The sequence below is a fragment of the Microcaecilia unicolor genome, chromosome 9 (assembly GCF_901765095.1).
Source record: "Microcaecilia unicolor chromosome 9, aMicUni1.1, whole genome shotgun sequence".
In the NCBI taxonomy this organism is placed as follows: domain Eukaryota; kingdom Metazoa; phylum Chordata; class Amphibia; order Gymnophiona; family Siphonopidae; genus Microcaecilia; species Microcaecilia unicolor.
Genome location: NC_044039.1, coordinates 12,744,427 through 12,767,344, shown reverse-complemented (window position 1 = coordinate 12,767,344; position 22,918 = coordinate 12,744,427).

Sequence of the window (22,918 nt, the reverse complement as noted above, 5' to 3'; positions counted from 1 at the left end):
TGGCCCGAATTCTCTGGCAATTAGCCCATTACCAATATATTCTGGAGTGGCCTTAAAAAGTCCTGTAAAGCAAAATTACATCAGCCCCTAGTCCTGCTGCCGCCGGTCGCTGGCAGTGGCCCAAGGGCTGACTATTCCCGACTCCGTGACAGAATACTGCGGTGTGTACACTTCCTAGACTGACCTAGTGGATGCTAAAGAGAAGAGAAATTCGATCTTACCTGCTAATATTCTTTCCTTTAGTCTCACCAGATTGTTCCAATTTCCCTCCCTTCTTCAGAGGCACAGATTGAAGTGCTGTAGTTTGCCTGCCTGAAGGTTAAGTTCTTGTTGACTCTTGTGATGCCTTTTTCTGTTATAAGTTTACTATATTACTTGATATTCTGATTGTTTTCTCTCTTACCTGATTGCTTAATACTATTTTGTCATCCATGTTCTTTATGTAATACCAATTGTAATTTACAATCCGGAATGGCGAATGCCATGACGGAACATCGTAAGCCACATTGAGCCTGCAAATGGGTGGGAAAATGTGGGCTACAAATGCAACAAGGAAAGCAGGGTCCTCGCTAGGTTCTAGATTCAGCTGCTTTACATGTAGTACATATCGCTGCTACTATCATTATTCAACCCAGCTCTTCTTTATTTCTATAACTTTGCTAGTGAGATCCATTAGTTACTATGGCAAAAGCAAAAAGCAACTAAGTGCAATGCAAGCTTTTTTTATTTATTTATTTTTTTTATATTCAGCTTGCTAAAGTGCTTGTATTTTAAGGGTACCGTATACTTCACAAAGGTTTTACTGCTCTTTCCCCCCCAGTTTCATGAAACCACCTTATTTAACAACTGCCTATTTTGCTTTCACTACAGCTGCTTTTATTGCTGCCCCCCCCCCAAAAAAAAAAAAAGTTGTTGCCTTTTGTGACTGCTGAGTCTCGCCTAACGATTGGGCTAATTCCAAGCCTCATTGATAAAAGCACATAGGCATACATGCAGTCCTTGCAAAACAGGCAGTGGAGTAGCAGCCTAGTGGTTAGTGCAGTGGACTTTGATCCTGGGGAACTGGGGTCAATTCCCACTGCAGCTCCCTGTGACCCTGGGCAAGTCACTTAACCCTCCATTGCCCCAGGTACAAATAAGTATCTGTATATACTATGTAAACCACTTTGAATGTAGTTGCAAAAACCACAGAAAGACACTATATCGAGTCCAATTTCCCTTTCCCTATTTGAGATTCTACAGGGAATGTTGAGATTCTGTTGCTACTATTTGAGATTCTGGAATGTTGCTACTATTTGAAGATTCTACATGGAATGTTGCTGGTGGAGGAGTAGCCTAGTGGTTAGTGCAGCAGACTTTTATCCTGGGGAACTGGGTTCAATTTCCACTGCAGCTCCTTGTGACTGGGCAAGTCACTTAACCCTCTTTTACCCCAGGTAAAAAATAAGTACCTGTATGTATTATGTAAACCGCTTTGAATGTATTTGCAAAAAAAAAAAACAACCACACAGAAAGGCAGTATACCAGGTCCCATTAACAAGATTCCAATGCACAATCTCAAAGGGTAGCAACATTCCATGTAGAACCGCAAAGAATAGAAAGATTCCGGAATCCTGAAGAGTAGCCTAGTGGTTAGTAAAGTGGACTTTGATCCTGGTTCAACTCCCACTGCAGCTCCTTGTGACTCTGGGCAAGTCACTTAACCCTCCATTGCCCCAGGTACAAATGAGTACCTGTATATACTATGTAAACCACTTTGAATGTAGTTGCAAAAAAATCCACAGAAAGGCAGTATATCAAGACTCATTCCCAGAAAACAGGTGCTTATTTTTGACATTTCACATTGGTGCCCCCCCCCCCCCCCACACACACACACACACACATGTATTAGCAATCTACTGCCTACTTGCAAAGTCAATGCCTTTCTAACTCATAATGCATCATATTTTACACTGAGTTGTACAATAGGAATTTCAGAGTAACAATAGAACTAAAGCAAAGGTATTAGTAGACTAAACACTAAACTCAGCAATGGGTTTGAGTCCAACAGACTAAAAGAACAATTGACGCTAGTAACACCGTTTCACAAGGGAATCCGATATCTTAAGATTTTCGCCTCTCTAATAATATGGAACTCACTACCTATTTCCATCAGAACAGATACCATATACCTTAGCTTCTAGAACAAGCTAAAAACCTTCCTATTCCCTAAGTCCGTTTCATAACATCCAATACGATGCCTGTCTCTTCTTATTATTCATCTGACTTTCCTATAAGACTCTTTGGAGTGGAACAGGTAGACGTGAACCGTCTGTTTATGCTTTCCAAAAATACTAGGACTAGGGTTCATGCGATGAAGCTACAAAGTAGTAAATTTAAAACAAATCGTAGAAACGTTTTCTTCACTCAACATGTAATTAAACTCTGGAATTCGTTGCCAGAGAATGTGGTAAAGGTGGTTAGCTTAGCAGAGTTTTAAAAAGGTTTGGACGGCTTCCTAAAGAAAAAGTCCATAGATCATTATTAAATTGTACTTGGGAAAATTCACTATTTCTGGGATAAGCAGCATAAAATGTATTGAAAGTTTTGGGATCTTGCCAGGTATTTGTGATGTGGATTGGCCACTGTTGGAAACAGGATGCTAGGCTTGATGGACCTTTGGTCTGTCCCAGTATGGCAATACTTACGTACTTATGGTCGCATGCATTCATGCTAACACCTATTATGTAAACCACACTGAACCCTAGTGAGGGGATTTTAGCGGTATACAAGACCTGATTTGACTTGACAATGCACTGGCGTTATGACAAAAACACATTTTTCAGCCAACTAAAGGGGTCTTTTAAAAGGTACAGTAATGTTTTTATAGGGTTACCATATTTTGTCCCCCAAAAAGGACACATGCCCCGCCCCCACTACACACCATGCCCTGCCCCCTTTCACGCCCTCGCTCCACCCCATCACATTTCCCCTCCCCCCTGTCACACAACCCGTCATCCCCCCTCCCCGTCACCCCCCTCCCTTTACCTTACTACTGCCCTGGTGGTCTAGTGACCTCTTTGGGGCAGGAAGGAGCCCCCTCGTTCCTGCTCGGAGCGCTGCCCTGCATGCATCCTTCCTGTTGCTGATCTCGGCGCCGATTCAAAATGGCCGCCGAGAGTTGAAGTCTCGCCAGGTCACGTCAACTCTCGGCGGCCATTTTGAATCGGCGCCGAGATCAGCAACAGGAAGGAGGCATGCAGGGCAGCGCTCCGGGCAGGAAAGAGGGGGCTCTTTCCTGCCCCGAGGGCGGAAGAGGTCACTAGACCACCAGGGCACTAGTAAGTAACGGGAGGGGAGGCTAGCAATCTGCCCGTTTGTCCAGAAATCCGGACAAACGGGCAGATTGGCAAAACCCGCTCGGTTGCCCGGACATGTCCTCAAAAAGAGGACATATCCGGGTAAATCCGGACATATGGTAACCCTATGTTTTTAGCAGGCGCTAATGGTTAATGTGCTAAACACTAGACTCGCCCATAAGAAAATATGGGCATCTCTAGCGTTTAACGAATGCTTATTTTTATTGTGCGTGCACTAAAAACGCTAGCACGCCTTTGTAAAAGGACCCCCAGTTAAAACTTTATCATTAGAAAAGTCAAGAAATGAATGTGAGAGATTTTACAGTGTAAAACTTATGTTATAATGGACTCATTTACTATCCTGCAATCTGTTGGTGAAGGCATTACGACGCACTGTCTCATGCAACAATGCTGCTGATTGCTAAGCAGGGGCCAAGTGATTGCTTTTATTTTATTTGCAACTTCTTTTCAATTCATCTTCCAATGTATTTACTGCCAAGTTCAATGTTCATTCCTTGATATATAAATGGATTTTATAGGCACAAAATATGATTTTGCTTATACCTTCGGAAGAAGCAATTATTATTTTTTTTTCTGGAATGAACAATTTATTCTGCATTATACCGTGCCACATCTGAACCAAAAACATTCTTGCTCTAAAACAGAGAGAGAAAAAGAAAGAGAAATGTCCACTTAAACTTGCCAAAGAGTGCACTATCCTATCTGGAAGCTACAGCCTTGGAATCCAGCACTGCCATCTGGGGGCTGAAACGATAACAGCACATGCCAAGTTCACTGGGAAAAAAAAAACAACCCAGAAGCTGAGGGATGTGGTTCAGGCTAATTGAGTTTTTTAGTTCGGGGGGGGGGGGGGGGGTGATTTTGTCACCTTAAGTGGCAGACTGTTGAACTGTACAGCGCTGCATAACCCTAGTAGCGCTCTAGAAATGTTAAGTAGTAGTAGTACTGTTGATATGGTGGCCTAGTGGTTAGAGTGGCGGACTTTGGTCCTGAGGAACTGAGTTTGATTCCCACATCAGGCACAGGCAGCTCCTTGTGACTCTGGGCAAGTCACTTAACCCTCCATTGCCCCATGTAAGCCGCATTGAGCCTGCCATGAGTGGGAAAGCGCGGGGTACAAATGTAACAAAAATAAAATAGATACTATTGGAGATTCTACATGGAATGTTGCTACTATTGGAGATTCTACATGGAATGTTGCTATTCCACTAGCAACATTCCATGTAGAAAGCTGCGCAGGCTTCTGTTTCTGTGAGTCTGACGTCCTGCACATACGCAGAAGCATGCGCGGCCACATTGGTGATCTGCAAGGGCCGACTTCTACATGGAATGTTGCTAGTGGAATAGCAACATTCCATGTAGAATCGCAAATAGCAGCAACAGTGGAGTCACTTAACCCTCCATTGCCCCATGTAAGCCGCATTGAGCCTGCCATGAGTGGGAAAGCGCGGGGTACAAATGTAACAAAAATAAAATAGATACTATTGGAGATTCTACATGGAATGTTGCTATTCAACATAGAAGGCAGAAGCCTGCGCGGCCACATTGGTGATCTGCAAGGGCCGACTTCTACAAGGAATGTTGCTAGTGGAATAGCAACATTCCATGTAGAATCTCAAATAGTAGCAACAGTGGAGGAGTGGCCTAGTGGTTAGGGTGGTGGACTTTGGTCCTGGGGAACTGAGGAACTGAACAAAAATAAAAATAAAATAAAAATATCCATACACCATGTAACTTGGGGTGGAGAGAGGGCAGATTAGATTTGACTGTACAATTATGTTGTTGGATGTGTTTGGTTTAATAAAGCTGCGGCCCTGTTTTGTCGCATGTTTGCACCTCTTATTCATTAAAGGGGTGAGTGTGAATGCCCAAGTTATAGGTTTTTTAAAAATATTCTGTAATAAAGAAAATGTTCTATGCAATGTGGAAGCTCAAACGACTAAAACCCTTCTTCCCAAGGGAAACCTTTCGATACCTAATACCAGTGTTTTTTTTGAGAGGGTACTTGGGGGTACTGAGTACCGGCACCTTTTCTATTGTCTGCTAAAATGTGACCCATTGTCCCCAAGTTTTAATGAAAGAGGTCAAGCTCTACACACCAATTCTGCCTTGTCATAGATTCTGTGACTAGTTGTAGGGAGCCTGGCTATTGTGGGATGTGTCCCTCAGTGATCACTCTACCCCTGAAGGGTGGCCTGGCATTTGAGTACCGGCACCTTTTTCACTAAAAACAATGCACTGCCTAATACAATCAATGGTCCTAAATCATGCAGATTACTGTAACGGAATCTACGCAGGATGCAAAGAACAACTAACAAAAAAACTCCAGACCGCCCAAAATACAGCAGCCAGGTTGATATTCAGCAAAACACGCTTCGACAGTGCCAAACCTCTTCGAGAAAAATTGCACTGGCTCCCAATCGAAGAACGGATCATCTTCAAAATTTGCACTCTAGTCCACAAAATCATATATGGTGTAGTCCCAGGATACATGATAGACCTCATAGATCTACCAACAAGAAACAGATTCGGTTCTGCCAGATCATACCTAAACCTACACTACCCAAATTGCAAAGGATTGAAATAGAAAGCAACTTACGCATCCGGCTTCTCCTACATAAGTGCGCAAGTATGGAATGGCCTCCCAAAAGCTGTGAAAACAATCCATGACCACCTGAACTTCAGGAAATCACTAAAAACCAACCTCTTCAAGAAGGCCTACCCCAACGACCCTATGTAAAACCTTCACCCAAAGCATAACATGCCTAATGAGTGCACTGGACAACACACAACCTTCATCCCTTCCAACCCTCCACACATACCTCATTCGACCACTATACAACCTTGTATTTGTTATCAACCAACTGGGCAAACGTCCAACGGGTCTCGACTCCTGGCACCCGGCACGGAGAGGAGCAGTGCAGGAGAGGACAGAGCAAGGAAGCAGACAGAAAAGTGCAGGGACAGTAGCCCAAGTGTGGGGCAGCAGGGGTGCGCACGGCACTCCAGTCCTGCCCTGGGCCTGGCTGTGTCTCTTGGAGGCCCTAGCTGATTACCATCAACTAATTAGACCTGGATATTCAATACTGGGCCATGTCTGGGTACTTGCATTAGACAGCCAGGTCATCAGTGAAGCCAGTCACCAGGGCATTTTGAACCCAGCATCAGATGACCCCCAACACCCCCCCCCCCCCCCCCCCCCAGCTGATGATAAGATCCTGGATGATGTAAGGACCAGTGATGATTGTATGTATAGTGTATTATTGCTTCTTTTCCTGGTCTAAGAACTCTTAGCATTGCTTAGATGTAGAGACCAGTGATGTAATGATTGTTTGTATAGGTAATCATTGTGTTTATATAGCTAATCATTGTTTATACCTTAATCATTGTAGAATTTAGCACCTCTAATAAAGGTTTCATTTATCTAATACGAAACCAAAAGAATCCACAGTAATTATTGAGTAGTCTGTGTCAGTGAGACAGGCTGTAAATCCATAGCAGTATAAACATGTAGCCACATGCTAATGGCAAGATTAGCACAGAGAATACCTTCTCCTGCTTTAGACTTAGCCTGGCCTCAGAATGACATCCTATAGTATATCTCCTATCAAACTGAGCTCTCTTTTTCATCAAGCACTGCCATTTCCTCCCCTCACCGTCCCCACTGACAGTTTGAACTTCGTGGGTGTGGCTTGGATCTCTTTCAGGGAGAGAAAACTAACAACTTATAGCAGCAGCTTCAGAGAGCATTTTCCATCTCACAGATAGGCTGCAGAGAATACCTTCTCCTGCTTTAGACTTAGCCTGGCCTCAGAATGACATCCTATAGTATATCTCCTATCAAACTGAGCTCTCTTTTTCATCAAGCACTGCCATTTCCTCCCCTCACCCTCCCCACTGACAGTTTGAACTTCGTGGGTGTGGCTTGGATCTCTTTCAGGGAGAGAAAACTAACAACTTATAGCAGCAGCTTCAGAGAGCATTTTCCATCTCACAGATAGGCTGCAGAGAATACCTTCTCCTGCTTTAGACTTAATCCTACCCACCCTACCCCTCTACCCACCCACCCCTAGAGTGACATTTCTTATATAACCTCCCTATCAACCCACTCATTACTTTACCTCACCCATTTCTATTCTTCTATCACCTTCTCGCACTACTCCAACCAGAGTTACACCTAATCACACTGACCACCCTTCAACATCTTCTGTCCTTCTGTGACTGTTCTCTTGTGCTTGACTGCTTAAATATTTTAAATTTAAATGCTTTACTTTTTGTCTATTAGATTGTAAGCTCTTTGAGCAGGGACTGTCTTTCTTCTGTGTTTGTACAGCGCTGCGTACACTTTGTAGCGCTCTAGAAATGTTAAATAGTAGTAGTAGTAGTAGACCCACTAATGAAATAAATAGAAAATTAGAGGGGGTCCCTTTAAAAAAAAAAAAAAAATTATAGGAATTTTAAATAAGAATCACAGCAAATCATCCAAAAGAAATAATTACACCAAATAAAATCAAATAATTATACAATCCACCAACAATAATTATATTCGTCCACAAAAATACAATGGAAAATTTAAAATAAAGCAAATAAGATGACAATCTAAGCTCCATAAGCTGACTTATTTATTTGTTGCATTTGTATCCCACATTTTCCCACCTCTTTGCAGGCTCTCAACAGTGAGAAGCAAGAAAATCAGGGTTTTTACGGCTATGGTAAAAATGGCCTTAGTGCACTGGAAAGATCTGCGTAAGAACTCGCTAAGGCCTATTTTTTCCACAGCTTAGTAAAAGGACCTCCTAGTTGTCTGAGCTAAGACTGTTATTGAAATGTCCTCTGCTCCATTGCATAATATTTGGTGACAGAAAATCTAGGTCTTCCTACAGGCTTTCAGGTATTTCCTTCTTCCATAAAAAATGAAAACACCTTGTTCCCTGCACTACAGCGATCCCTAATTTCTAGATTAGCCATCAAAGACAGTATAATCACCAGCACAACTTTTTTTTTAGTCTCCCATAAAGCATAGTATCTCTAGGTAGTGATTCAGCAGTTAACGAGCCAGAGACTTTTGGGGCAAATAGCTAATGTTGTGTTTGGTAGTCAGAAAACAGTCAAGCTGTTACGGAAGCTTCACAAGTGCAGACATGGGGTATAAGGTAATCTGTAACCAAGAAATTCACCTGATGTGAAGTAGAGATGTGTGAAAACAAAATCGTTTTTGCCTTCATGCCTAAATATGTCATAATTTCTCAGCAACTGTAACTCCAGCACTGCTCAAAGGCTGAACCTGAGGGGTTGCTACAATATTTTATCACTTTAATGGAATAAAAACGGTAAGAAGTATTTAGAAATGGGTCAGTCCAACTTTGGCAACTTGACAGATGGCACTGGATGGACCAGGGACAGTGAAACATCTTTTTGGTTGGAGGGGGTCAAACTAATCTCTAGCCCCACCCTAAGCTCATGCTGTATGTGGCAATATATTTAGGTCAATATTGTATCCTCTGGGGTATCTTAAAAATATCAGGGTTTTAAAATCTGTAAAAAAAAAATGCACTGAAAATACACCCTTACAAAATTCTTTTCACTCAAACAAAACCAAATATATCACATTTTTATACAAAAATTAATTTTTATATAAAAAGTATTGATATATTTGTTTTCTTTTGGGTTTATTTTGAATGCATTTTTAAATATATTTGTAGGGCTGTGACCTCAGTGACTGCACCCTATGAGATGAGACTTTAACCAGCCAAGATGACATTTAACACTGACCAGTTAAAGTTAGACCAGCCAAAGTTATTCTACCTATTGTGGTGTCCAAATATAGCTGCCAAACTTGGACAGTCTGTCTTTAAAAATCGGTGGATAACAGGTTATATTGCCTGATATAACTGGCTATCTTTAAGCCACTAACCGGCAATATTCAATGTCGCACTGAATATCGCCAGATAGCCGCCTAAGTGCCATTTTAGTAACCATTTTTGTAAACAAATATCAGTCGGATGAGTTATTGCATATTCACGGACTGTTTCTAGCAGTTCTGTAATGCATAAAGAATAGGCCCCTAATATTTAGGACCTGGCGATCAACAATTTTAAAGCTGCTAAAAGCCACAATATTCAAAGCCAGGGCCATAACCAGACACCGGTATTGAATTTCTCAGTCAGCCGCCAATGTGGAAGTTATGCTCTCGTAGGCATCTGGAGCTGGTGTCATGATCGTTGCAGTTGTCTACATCTTGCCACATCTGAGTAAGTGGAACCAACGTTTCAGCCATCATGCTATGGCTTTCTTCAGAGTATACTCCTGACCGCTCATGCAGCTCTCATGGCCACACCCACTTTGGGGTTGTGTGCACACTGTTACATAGCACGTAGCAAGATGTATGTGCAAACTCAAATTGGTGCCAATTAGCACTAATTTGCTTATCAGCCAACTTAGTTAGATGCGCGTCTTGGATCGGTGCCTAAATATAGAATCCTGGGGTAAGCGATTTAGGTGCCCTGTTTGTAGAATAGCACCTACTGTTTATGGGTATACCCTGAAGACAGCCACAGCACGATGACTGAAATGTCAATTCCACTTACTCAGAAACAGCAAAATCCAGACAACTGCAACAATCATGGAAATTATGTAGTTGCCAGCTGATAATCAGTGTTAGCACAAAATAGCTAAGTGGAGAAAGATAGGACTACCTTTTTGCGTCCTGTCTGGTTAGCTATACAGATACCAGCACTGAATATGTCAGGTTCCTCCCCAACTTTGCACACAGACTGCCTTGGTACTAAATGTACATTACCATGACAGTCAGAAAGGATATTTAGCAGCACTGTGCAGTTATGTGATGCTAAATATTTGGGGACGACATGCTAAACAGAGGTGAGAAGTGTATCCATGCTATTTGCACCAATGAAATTTATTAAATCCATGACCCTTTACCTTTCAACACGTGGTAAGGTACTACACCCATTCCCTGTCTATAAACTGTACATTACCCACTCCATAACAGGATATACAAATTACTTATTTTTATTTATTGCATTTGTATCCCACATTTTCCCACCTATTTGCAGGCTCAATGTGGCTTACAGAGTTTTGTTATGACATAGTCATTCCAGGATATCATATACAATTAGTGATGTACAAAGATTAAGAGAAGGAAGAGAGACGGAAGGTGTTAGGCAGGATAGTGTGGAAGGTGGACTTTAATAACTGGGTGGGTTGGTGAGGTAGTTTTGTAAGGCTATTATCCTCTCATTCTATAATCTCGCATGCAAATTTACACGCCTTGGGCATGAATTTGTGTGTGTAGGTTATAGAATACAGTTAGTTACACACACACGTTAATTACCTAATTAGACACTAACAACCAGTAATCAGCAATTATTGGAGTTAATGGGCACGAATTAGTCCCAATTTACAATTAATTGCATAACTGCACTTAAGTGCTTTACTGTAATGTTAGCTTGTAAATTCTATAGTGCATAGGGATGTGCCAAGTGCTTATTTGCTATGCTTTTAGAATACTATCAGTAACCTGTGTAACTTGCATTTAGATACAAGTATTTATATCTGCAATAGAGCCAACAGATGTGCTGATGCCTAAGGTCACACATGTCATTGCGGACTTACGCTAGTATTCTATAATACCAAGTTACATGCTTAACTGCTGCAATAGAATCCATACTTAGCACACACACTTTAGCCTCTGAATTCTATGGAGCTTTAAATTGCATGTGCAAATTTGGGTACGCAATTTATTAGAACAAGTCAATTAGCACTGATAATTTGAAAGCAAGCAATTATTGGTGCTAATTGACTTTAATTAAAATTTACATGCCTAAATTTAGGCACAGGTCCAAAAAGGGGGACGTGGCTATGAAAGGGTCATGGGTCAATCAGGGGTGTTCCTTTAATTTATTGTTATGTCTGGGGATGTAAGCCCTTATACCCCGACTGAGCATGGCGAAGATGGAGTGCACCGCACTCGGTCAGGCAACCAGACAACCCCTAGCTTCACCTGCACTTAGCCACTATTCCCCAGGAGTTGAGCCCCTGGGTTCAAGCGGCCGGCAGGACTTCCAGAACCGGCGGGGTTGCAGGACCACCGACCAGACATGTAGCCAAAAGACACAGTCCAAGAGCCAGGAAAACAGTAGAGCTGAGAATAGTCAAAACACAGTCCAGGGTCAGAGGCAGGCAGCAACACAACGCGTGGTCAGGAAACAAGCCAAGGTCTGGAATACCGAAAATACTGGAAACAGGAACTGACAAGGAACACGGATGTGGACCACGACCTCTATGCTGCAGAAGCTGAAGCATCGAAAGGCTGGAGGCAGTGCCTAAAGTAGGGAAGGAATTAGGCTCAAGCAGGAGCAGCTGATCCAAGATGGCTGCCCCCATCAGCAGAGTAGCACAACGCCCAAATATGGGCTTCCTTCCTATTCTCATATACAAGATGGCTGCCCCCTCCTGAGCTAGCCAAGATGGCTGCTGTCCTTGATCCAACCAAGATGACGGCTGCCAGAAATAGGAAACAGAAACAGACCCATCCTGGAGAAACCACATCCAAAACAGCCGGCTATCTCTGCCGGACCACGCCTTGCCAGAAAATCGGCCGCGCAGGCCTGGAACCAGGTGAGGAACGTCATTTATGCACACATTGTTAGAGAATTTGGGGGATCCACTCCTAATTTAGGAGGTTTCATTAGTATAAATATCTACACCTAGAACTAGTCACAGTTCCCAGCGCTAACAGCACTTGGTGCTTTTTTCAATGCCAAGTTTTTAGGTGAAATTTAGAGAATTCAGTCCTAGGTTAACTTTAGGCAACCCGTACAGAATTACCCCCTTAGTACATGATAAGTGTGCGTTGTTATGCCTGTGTAATAATGGTTACGACAGCTGTACACTAAGGGGGGAATTTTATAAATGGCGCTCAAATATCATCACCATTAAATATTGGCGCTAAGCGCAATTGTATAAAGGGTACACAAATTTTATAGAATCGTACTTAGTACTGATTCCCACACCTAACTTTTGGTTGAAACCTGGTATAAATAAATAAACAAATGCCCAAGTTAGATGCACTGACACAGTATTCTGTAAGAATGGGCGTAACTTTTCAGAATGCCTCATGCCCCTCCCATGGCCAAGATCCCATTCTTAAGCATTATTACAGTTAGGCGCCATGCCTTATAGAATAGCGATATTCTTGGTGCTGTGCTTTTTGAGCTGGTACTGGTCATTTTAGCAAAGGTAACGTTTCAGCTACAAGATTGTACAACTGAAAATATAACCACAATTGGCACAGATACATTGACTCCTGAGGCAAGCACACCATTTGCCGAAACAAGGAACCGTGTCGAGTCTTTTCTATCTGGTCATTGGAAATAAAGATTTTATCTGCTCAACTTTTGGTGTCCCTTCTGGATTGGTTGCCCCACATCCCTTCCCTACTCTTTGAATAGTATCTTCTTTCATAGAGAACGTTTCTTGGTGTGTTGGCACTTCTATTAGATTTAGGTGCCATGCCTTATAGAATAGCGATATTCTTGGTGCTCTGTTTTTCGAGCTGGTACTGGTCATTTCAGCAAAGGTAAAGTTTCAGCTACAAGATTGTACAAATGAAAATATATCCACAATTGACACAGATACCTTGACTCCTGAGGCAAGCACACCATTTGCCGAAACAAGGAACCGTGTCAAGTCTTTTCTATCTGGTCATTGGAAATAAAGATTTTATCTGCTCAACTTTTGGTGTCCCTTCTGGATTGGTTGCCCCACATTCCTTCCCTGCTCCTTGGACAGTATCTTCCTTTGCTTCTTGGTGTGTTGGCACTTCTATTAGATTTAGATACCATGTCTTATAGAATAGTGCACAACCAAATGCATGTGCAAATTTTAATGGGTTCCAATTAACGTCAATAGTTGGTTGTTAGCATCCAAATATTGATATTAATTGGCTCATTAGCCAATTAATTTGTGTGCATCTTGGGAGTGCAGCCAAATTTTGACATGCAAATCTGGGCGCCATATATATAGAATCCGGCAGAAAGTCGCTGCACTCCATCACACAGTAATTAGCACAGGCTAGTAAAAGGGCCTCTTCGAATGTCTGTGAATTTTTCTTTCAAACATCTGCAGAGTCATTTTTCTGACTCATATTTACCTTCAATGCATAGCAGCCAATGCACTCACTGGTCCCAATGAAAAGAAGCTCACTCATCCCACAGCACTCACAGACCTGTCACCTACGCTTCAGTGTACAATGCACTGGTGGAGCTACATGGGGGCTGGGGGCCCCCCCAAATTTCCTCTGGGCCCCTGGTGTTGCTGGCGGGAGTCCCCAACCCCCGCCAGCTGAAGCCTTCGTCCAGCGCTGGTCTCCGGCGTCGCATTGCCTGCCCTGTTCTCTCTTCCTCTCACGTCCGGCATGATCCTTTTAGTGCTCAATTTCACTAAAAGGAGCATGCAGGATGTGAGGGGAAGAGAGAGCAGGGCATGTAACGGAGCAGCGCCGGAGACCGGCATTAGACAAAGGTTTCAGCTGGCGGGGGTTGGGGACCCCCACCAGCTAAGTATTTGCGGCGGCAGTGGGTGGGGAGCGGTGGGACGGTGAGGCAGCAGGGGGGGGCAGTGGTGGGGCGGCAGACTGAAATGTGCCCCCCACCTCGAGCTCTGGCCCCCCTCCCATCGCAAGGTCTGGCTACGCCTGTTCACATTCACAGGCAAGTTGGAGTTCGAGCCATTGGAATCAGTAGCGTAATCCACTTCTGAGCTGTCTTCAGGGTATACCCATAAACACTAGGTGCAATTCTATAAACAGTGCACCTAAATCGCTTACCCCAGGATTCTATATTTAGGCACTGATCCAAGACGTGCATCTAACTAAATTGGCTGATAAGCCAATTAGTGCTAATTGGCACCAAATGGAGTTTGCGCGCACATCTTGCTACATGCTATATAACAGTGTGCGCTGAAATCCCATAGCGCACAACCCCAAAGTGGGCGTGGCCATGAGAGCTGGATGAACGGTCAGGAGTATACTCTGAAGAAAGCCATAGCATGATGGCTGAAACGTCGGCTCCACTTACTCAGATGTGGCGAGATGTAGACAACTGCAACAATCATGACAGCTGCAGAAGCCTACGAGAGCGTAACTTCCACGTTGGTGGCTGACTGAGAAATTCAATACCGGCGCCTAGTTATGGACTTGGCTTTGAATATTGTGGCTTTTAGCAGCTTTAAAATTGCTGATCGCCAGGTCCTAAATATCAGGGGCCTATTTTTCATGCATTACAGAACTGCCAGAATCAGTCCGTGAATAAGCAATAACTCATCTCACTGACATATTTTTTAAAAATGGTTACTAAAACAGCACTTAGGCAGCACTGAGTGTCGCCAGTTAGCGGCTTAAAGATTGCCAATCAAAAAGTTGAACCTCCAAGGAATATACTTAAAGTTGAAAGAAATTTTCCTCGTCGTCAATTAGACTTTTATGCCTCTGCACATTAAAATAAAATGAAATACAAATGAATAACGGTAATTAAAGATTGATAGAGAAAACTATCTCCTGTTTCCTGCAGTCTCCTCATAGATACAGACAGTATTTAAAATATAAAAACGTGAGAACCAGAAAATGGCGTAGGCTGCATTTGGCCTATAAGCATTGGAGCACGGCAGTGCATGTCTGTTCAACTGCTGAGGCATCTCCCATATTAATCACATACCTATGCTGTGTTATGACAGCTGGACAGAGTGACTCACTGGAAGCTTAATTTTAATGGTAATAGATTGTCATAGAAAACACATTAGTTGTGATAACACATTATTTTAATCGTTCCTATAGAAAAGATTTACTCAATGAAGGGCACAGGTATACTGTGATTTTTCAATGGCAATGCTACTGGGCTGTCATTGTTAAGTCTGCAAAAAAAAGGAATATTCCCTAGCTTGCGATGAGTCATAGCAACAGGGGTCAGACAAACGCACAATAAAATGAAGGAATGAGACTTTGCATCGCAGGTTCCCGACGACTCCATTGCACATTATGTCAGATCACGGCTGCTGCTTGTGAAAGGTGGCGGCATTGTTTAACGTGTGTCTTCCGAAACTGATGGGACAGTTTTACAAGTACTTCATATTGTCTGCGGCGCAGCAACCAGGGTGATGCAGGGAGCGAGGTTGTCATTGGTGAGGGGACGGCAGTTGCACCCAGAACAATGAAACATTCTTCCAAAAGAGAAAGACATCTTTGCAGAAAACAGAATGTCTTCAGTTTTACCTTGTCGTCTGCTAAACGGTAGAGGCGGCTGTGGAGCAGAACGAGGCCTACTTGGCAACGAGTTAGTGGAAGAGAATGGGCGAAAGAAGCTTTGTGCCAAAACTGCTTTGACTAACTGCCTGTTTTCAGCCTGTGTTCTCAGTTTTTCACAGTAGGTGCAAGAAATTGTTTCTGTTTCACCGAACCTGAAATATAGCACACAGAGTACACTGGAGCACTCTGCAAGTCTTACATTCAAAAGAAGACTGGAAGAAAATGACAGGTATTAACATATAGCAGCAGGGCTTAGAAAGTACTGATTATAGTCATAACATAGAGGCAGTGCATTATGGTTGTTGCCTGCCCTGCAGGAGCCTTCGGACTAGCTAAACAAAAGTGGTGGTCACCACTAGATGGCGACAGCTGCTAGAGTCAGACTTGTTCATCGTTTTCATGCATTAGTCTCAGCGTCCTAAGGTCTGGATTGTCTATGGCTACTTCTGGCTCTTCCCATGATGTGAGTGTTTAATAAACGGTTTAAGCTTTGAGGTGTCTCGCTTGCTTTTCCTGGATTTGTTTAGATTCTGATTTTCTTCTTATACTACTTTTGGGAGTGAATTTTAATTTTGATCCTAGGAAGGTAATGAGGGGCAATTTCAAAAGTTGATAGACTAGATAACCTTCATAAATCCAAGAGGAATTTATAACAAGACACGTCAGTGTGGCGACCCAGTAAACATTTATTTTAAGCCTATTTTCTAGGGACACATAGGGGGTCGATATGTAAAGTAAGTTAAATGTGGAAGCAAACAAAAGAGCAGATCACTAGGTCGTATTAATAAGACTTTATTGGAGAAATAATCGCCCGACACAGACTGTGTTTCGCCCACAAGGGCTGTGTCAGGGGCTTTCGGTTGCTGCAATATCAAATAAAGCAAAAGCATATAAACAGCAGGTCAGCTTCTTCCCAAACAATATTGCGCTCAAAATCGGGACATCATATGATCAAAAAGTCTTATTAATACCACCTAGTAATCTGCTCTTATGTTTGCTTCCACGTTGGATTTTGCGGATCATCTGCCTTCTTGTTTTCTTGGACCAAGTAAGTTAAATGGCCAGGAACAAAATTTTCACAAAAGGTGGCTCACATTAGTCATTAAAAAATCCATCAAATATAGGAGCCTTTTTACAATGGCGCATAGGCGCTTACGCACATCCAACATGTGTCAAATTGGCACTACCGCCTGGCTACCACGTGCCCAGGGTGGTAATTTCATTTTTGGTGCGCACCCAAACCACGCAGTAGAAAATATTTTCTACCGCGGGACCCATACCCAGCGGTAATCGGCAGTTGGCACGCGCTGTATGCTTACTGGCCGAGACCTTACTGCTATAGGTTAGTAGAAGAAGCTTGAACAGGATGCGAAAATGGATAGGGAGCCAGTGAAGCGACTTGAGGAGAGGGGTAGTATGAGTAAAGCGACCCTGGCGGAAGTCGAGACGGGCAGCAGAGTTTTGAACCGATTGGAGAGGGGAGAGGTGACTAAGTGGGAGGCCTACTAACCTATAAATGTACTCACTCTGCTGCTCCCCAGTATCTCTCCACACTCGTCCTTCCCTACACCCCTTCCCGTGCACTCCGCTCCATGGATAAATCCTTCTTATCGCTTCCCTTCTCCACTACTGCCAATTCCAGACTTCGTGCCTTCTGTCTCGCTGCACCCTACACCTGGAATAAACTTCCTGAGCCCCTACGTCTTGCCCCATCCTTGGCCACCTTTAAATCTAGACTGAAAGCCCACCTCTTTAACATTGCTTTTGACTCGTAACCACTTGTAACCACTCGCCTCCACCTACCCTCCTCTCTTCCTTCCCGTTCACATTAATTGATTTGTTTTGCTTACTTTATTTCTTGTCTATTAGATTGTAAGTTCTTTGAGCAGGGACTGTCTTTCTTCTATGTTTGTGCAGCGCTGCGTACGCCTTGTAGCGCTATAGAAATGCTAAATAGTAGTAGTAGTAGTAGTAGTAGTCTCTTGTAACCAGAGCTAATAGTGTGATGTCATAATGCCTCAGTCCACCAATAAGAGCCAACCTCATCAGTGATTTCACAATGGCTTGATTGTCCTATACTTGGCTCACTTTTATTACATAGCTCTTTGAGCAGGGACTGTCTTTCTTCTATGTTTGTGCAGCGCTGCGTACGCCTTGTAGCGCTATAGAAATGCTAAATAGTAGTAGTAGTAGTAGTAGTTGTAGTAGTAGTAGTACTGCTAAGTCAATGGGTGGTCTTAAGGTGTCTTGCCGAAAATAGACGCGTGCTGGTTTTCATTTTGCCACACGTCCATTTTCCGGCACATTAAAAAAATCCCCTATTTCCAGGTGCGCTCAGAAAACGGGCCAGCGCACGTCTAAAGCATGCGCCTACACCAGCACAGGCCACTTCGAGGAGTGTCTTAGTAAAGGGGCCCCATAGTTGTGTGAAATACAAACCTAAAGGCCCTGTTTATTAAGGCATACTAGTATTTTTAACACATGCTAATGCTAGAGACATCCATATCCAAGCATGGCCTTACGCCTTTTATCTACGCAGATGATGTAACCATCTCCATCCCTTTCAAGTCTGTCCTGTCTGAAATTACTGGCACAATCCTGGCCAGTTTTTCCATTATGGAATCCTGGGCTAATGCGTTTAAATTTAAACTTAATAAGGATAAAACTCATTGCATTGTTTTTTTCTTCCAAACATAACAAGTCTCTCCCTACAGCTTTGGTTCCTCCCGACACTACTCTCCCAATCTCGAATGGCTTGAAAATTCTTGGGGTCACGTTGGACAGCCAACTGTCGCTTGATTGTCACGTTAAACAAATTACGAAGAAAATGTTCTTCTCTTTGTGGAAGCTTAAACGCATCAAACAGCTCCTGCCTAAGGATATTTTTCGAACACTGATTCACTCTTTGGTCTTAAGTCACATCGATTACTGCAGTGGCATTTTTGCTGGCTGTACACACTGTATTCTGAAGAAGTTCCAGACGGTTCAAAACACCGCAGCCAGACTGTTTCTTGGTAAGTCTCCGTTTGACAGTGCGCAGCTTCTTCGTGTGAAACTTCACCGGCTCCCCATTAAGGACCGTATTGATTTCAAGATCTGTGCCTTAACTCACAAGATCATTTACGGAGAAGCACCTGTGTACATGTGTGATTTGATCGATTTGCCCTTGAGAAATTCCTTGGTGACATCTCAAACTTATTCTGCACTATCCTTCATGCAGGCATCTAAAATATAAGACAATCTACGCCTCTTCCTTCTCATTCATCAGCCCGCAAACCTGGAATGCTTTGCCGAGATTCTTGAAAGAGACATCAGATCATCAAACTTTAAAAAAAAACTGCTAAAAACGTATTTGTTTAACAAAGCCTACCCCGAAGTCAACAATGCTGTTCAGCTCCCTTATTCTTTTCCCGTTTTGTTAGTTTATCCGCTCCTTTCCTTCTGTTAGCTTCTCTTGTCAATTTTTGCTATTGCATAATGTAATTTTATTGTAACTTTGTTAGCCACATTGAGCCCGCATAAGCTGGGAAAATGTGGGATACAAGTGGACCAATAAATAAATAAATATATTCCTATGGGTGTCTCTAGCGTTAGCAAGCTCTAAAAAAAAACAAGGCTTTTTTTGAAGGGGTACTTGGGGGTACTGAGTACCGGCACCTTTTCCATTGTCTGCTAAAATTGACCCATGGTCCCCAAGTTCCAATGAAAGAGCTCAGGTTCTACACACCAATTCTGCCTTGTCATACATTTTGTGACTGGTTGAAGGGAGCCTGGCTATTGTGGGGTGGGTTCCTCAGTGATCTTCCCACCCCTGAAGGGTGGCCAGGCATTTGAGTACCGGCACCTCTTTTGCTAGAAAAAATGCACTGAAAAAAGCTAGCAAGCCTACAGTGCGGCTTAGTAAACAGGGCTCTTATTCATTCATGGAAATTCTCAAATAGTACAGAATATGAAAAAACACTGAAGAAAATGTCAGAAATATCAATGGCCAGTCCACATCAATTTTCCAGTTTTTATAGCAAAGGCAAACTCAGTCATAAAAGTGCTTATCTCAAAAGTCCATCAAGAATCCCTACAGGAGTTCCCTGTTTCGCTATTCAAGCTGCTTCGGGGGGAAATGAGCACATCATCTTCACACTCCACTAGACTGGAACAGAAGAAGCCTACTCTGGACTGGAACAAAACAACATTTAGCGCATAAATTGTACCGCATAAAGAGATGTTCTTTCTTTATGCATTAACCCATGGTCGGTTAAGTCTGAATATTAACGTAACCGGTCATGCGATAGTTGGCTTTTTTAAAAAAATGGAAATTTAATGCCAAAAGCCTGCACAGGGCCTGGCATTGAATTTGCAATTGTAGCGCTGGAAGCGGAGAAAAAAACCACAAGCTGAATCCGACTGGGCCGCACTGTGTTTTATGTAATCTGATTTGTCTGGTTACCTTATGCAGTTAAGTGCTGAATATCGACACTTAAACCACATAAGTGCCGACTCTGCCTCAGACAGCCCACAACCAGTGGCATACCAAGTGCAGGGCAGTGGAGGTGGTCTGCCCAGGGTGCAGGCAGCAAGGGAGTGTGCTGAGCAGTCGTGCGGCTGTTGGTTCTGCCGCCCCCCCCCCCCCCTCCCCGTCCCTCTGATGTCAACTTCCTGTTCCGGGGCAGAGGACCAGCAGAGCCGACAGCTGCTCGACTGCTCAGTGCACCTCCTTGCTCGGAGGAGGGGGTGCTGCGCCCCAGATGACAACTAAGGTAGGTATGCCCACTGTCCAAAATGTAGCTGGTTTCGGCTTAGGCGATTACCTCTCCTGCCTGGTTAAATTGCTTTGAATATCAATGCCATATGGATTTATTTGTCTGCAGCGGCGTATCAAGGGCAGGGCGGTGGGGGGCGGTCTGCATCGGGTGCACGCCGCTGGAGGGGTGCAGAGAGCAGCTGTGTGCCTGTCAGCTCCATTGTTTCTCTGCTCCCTCTGCCCCGGAACAGAAAGTAACCCGGGGCAGAGGGAGCAGGGCGCTAGCGGAGCCGAGAGCCACGCGGCTGCTCCCAGCAGCCAAGAATGCACCCGGGGGGGGGGAGGTTAATGCGCCGGGGGGGGGGGTGTTGTGCTGGAGCCGGGGGGAGTGCGCATCGGCGATCCACCCCGGGTGGCAGCCTACCTAGGATCGTCACTGTTTGTCTGCTTGACCAAAGAATAATATTCAGGTGGTGAAGGATATCCCTACATGAAGTAATCATATAACATAGCCACCAATTTCCATTTCTGTCTCCATTCTTCTTTCACTAGATTTATCCCTACAGAATGTGCTGTGCCTCTCAGATAAATATTATCTCTCACTTTGAGCTATTCCTCTGAGGATAAATCCCCAATTTATGAAATTCTAGTTAAGATTAAAAACCCAAAGCACTGAGAAAAGAACATACTCAATATAAAAATGTAAATGAAGAATTTGATGCAAACCCTGTGTATAATGGAATAAACTCTCGTGCCAGCCTGATCAATATGACAAAAGGAAGCAATTAGGATAAGACTGTGCAAAATTTATTCCATCAGACGCTGGCTCAACAACTCTGCAGCTATCAGTTTCTTAAGACAGTATTTTTTTTTTTTTTAATGAACTGAGCATGGTATCGAGTTTGTTGTGATGACTACCACACTCACTTCAAAGTATAACTTATTACTAGTAGCGCTTTAGAAATGTTAAGTAGTAGTAGTAGTAGTACTGGTCCTAGGCCTAATCCCTAACCAGTCTGGTTTTGAGGATATCCTCAATGAATATGCATCCTACCTCTGCTTAGTAACTTTAGCCGTTTTCAATATATAACAAAACTTTATTTATTCAATATTTCTTTTACAAATTACACAATCTTAAAACCCACCTTATCCTCACTATTTCAATCACACACATACATAAAGTTTTGTTATATATTGAAAACGAATAAAGTTTTGTTATATATTGAAAACGAATAAAGTTTTGTTATATATTGAAAACGAATAAAGTTACTAAGCAGAGGTAATATAGTAAATGTAACTTATTGAAGAAATTTCTCACGGGGGTAGAAAGGCAATGAATTTGCATGAGGTAGATTTGCATGCGGTGGAGGTAGCACTTGCAAACCTCTTTCATTTTGGATATCCTGAAAATCAGACTGGCTAGGCAATACCAGTAGGGTAGCCAGACACCCAATTTTGGGTGGGCCTGGACCCAAGATGGGTGGGCAGAATAACTTTGCCCTGTCCCACAAGTGATTTGGTCTCTCCCTGTCTCGCCTGCACGCCATTTGGTCTCTCAAACATCCTCCCTCCCTCGCATGCAGCAGCTAATACACACTGCTCATGTTGGTCCCACAGCCTTCCCTCTGATGCAACTTCCTGTTTCCGCATAGGCGGGAATACATCAGAGGGAAGGCAGTGGGGCTGGTGCGAGCAGTATGTATCAGTCACTTTTTGCTGCAGGTGAAGATCTGCTATTTACAAGGTATGCAGGAGGGACAGTCGTCGGGAGTTTTTGGCTGGTGGGGCTTTGGGATCCCTGCCAGCCACATCATAGGTGTGCTGCTACTGGGTGGGCCTGAGCCCAAAGTGGATGGGCCTGGGCCCATCCAGGCCCACCCTTGGCTACGCCACTGGGCAATACTTCACGATTGGGATGACAGTTGTACATGTATTGCAATAGTATCAAAATTTTATGCATATAGCCCCTGATTCTGCACTCAAATTCAGGTGCAGCCTCGGTTTGCGTGTGCAGTTTAATAGAATAACGAGCTAATTAGTGCCAATAACTGGCTTTTTAACAAGCAGTTATTTGCGATCATTAGATTTAATTGGGGTTTACATGTGTAAAGTTAGACGTGGGATCTGTGCCTAAAATTTGCGTGCAGCCTGAAAAAGGTGGCACAGAAATGGGAGGGCCAAGGGCATTTTGGGGGCGGATCAGGGACGTGGTTTTGAGTTGCGTGCGCGTAATTATAGAATAACCGAGCTCTGTGCATATCTGTAGGCGTAGGCATTTACACCACATTTTCGTTGCTACAAAAAGGCGGTGTGTAAATTAAGGGCCCTTTTACTAAGGCACATAGGCGCCTACATGCGTACAGTATGTGTCAAGTTAGAACTACCGCCCGGCTACCACATGTCCCGGGTAGTAATTCTAATTTTTTACACGCTTCCGATACATGCGTCACAAAATATTTTTTTTTATTTTCTGCCGCGTGGAGCTAAGCGGGCGGTAATCAG